The following is a 1,516-nucleotide window of genomic DNA, read 5'->3' as shown; positions in this document are numbered from 1 at the left end:
TACTAGAAAAAAATTCTTTGTATATATACACTACAGGGTAATAATACGCATGGTAATAGTGTCAAAAATGGGCCGTGGGCCAAGAGGGTTAATTTTTTGTCTAAAAATGTAGAATTAAATTTATAATAGATTTTTGATTGTTACTATCTTCATAACTTACGCACTTTTTTTAAATAGACAAAAATGTTTTAAAAATTCATTATGCAAATTAGAAAAAAATAGACCAATCATGTTACGGGAAATCAGGTGGTTGTGTGTTCAATTCCCACACGAACCAATTTTTTTTTTTTTTTTTTTTAAGGCAGTATATTTGACGGTGGATAATGAATAGCAAACCTGGTTGTTGAGTGTTCGATTCCCTCACGAACCAATTTTTTTTTAAGGCAGTTTATTTGATTGTGGATAATGAATAGGCAACCTGGTTGTTGTGTGTTCGATTCCCACACGAACCAATTTTTTTTTTAAGGCAGTTTATTTGATTGTGGATAATGAAGCAGTATATTTGACGGTGGATAATGAATAGCAAACCTGGTTGTTGAGTGTTCGATTCCCTCACGAACCAATTTTTTTTTAAGGCAGTTTATTTGATTGTGGATAATGAATAGGCAACCTGGTTGTTGTGTGTTCGATTCCCACACGAACCAATTTTTTTTTAAGGCAGTTTATTTGATGGTGGATAATGAATAGCAAACCTGGTGGTTGTGTGTTCGATTCAAACACGAACCCAACATTTTGAGATAGTGGGTTCAATCCCGACACGAGCCAGGTTTTTTTGTTTTTTTTAAATCTTCATTATTGGCTAGTATTTAACGACGTACTGTGTATTTGGTACGATAACACAACACTCATCACTCCTTCATTTCTTGAGGCAAACTTAGCATTTTTAGTGGTTGTTATCTGGCTAGATAAACAGGAGGTTGTGGGTTCGATTCCCAGACATTCCCAGTAATTCCCAGTAATTGGGGACGTACTGAGTATTTAAAAAGTCCACTGAATAATCTCAGATAACATAGTATAATACAAGACCATGCATAATTGACCCACAGCTGTATATTGCATCTTTACATTTCTTTAGCTAGACATTTTTTTTTATTATTCCAGTGTTATTTATACTGTAACTCTATTTCGTTCTTACAAGCCCATCAGATTGAGAGAGTCAAGTCTAAATTTTTATATTTTTTAAATCACAATTTTAAAAATGACGATATTGTTTCATACACACTTCCCTCACTTAGAGAAATATTTTTGATATGGTTTTTCTTTTTAAATGTGTTAATTCTATTGTTGATACTATAGTTTATGTTCTTTATTCCCTCTTAATATTAATACGCCTGGTTTTAGCCGTCGTAATGACCTATTTTTTGTTTCCTTTAACAGAGTCAATTGCAATAAAAATGGTTTTATTCATCGTCTTGCCAACTTTTTAAATAACCTTTTTCAAAATTTTACGTTAGTCGATATTTTTCACCAGAGCCTTAGTTTATTCAAAACCAGCTTATCGCAATCTTTAATCCAT

This window comes from Anneissia japonica, unplaced genomic scaffold (assembly GCF_011630105.1).
Source record: "Anneissia japonica isolate Jap-2015-1 unplaced genomic scaffold, ASM1163010v1 scaffold284789_len57268_cov186, whole genome shotgun sequence".
NCBI classification, from domain to species: domain Eukaryota; kingdom Metazoa; phylum Echinodermata; class Crinoidea; order Comatulida; family Comatulidae; genus Anneissia; species Anneissia japonica.
Note: the sequence above shows the minus strand (reverse complement) of the source record.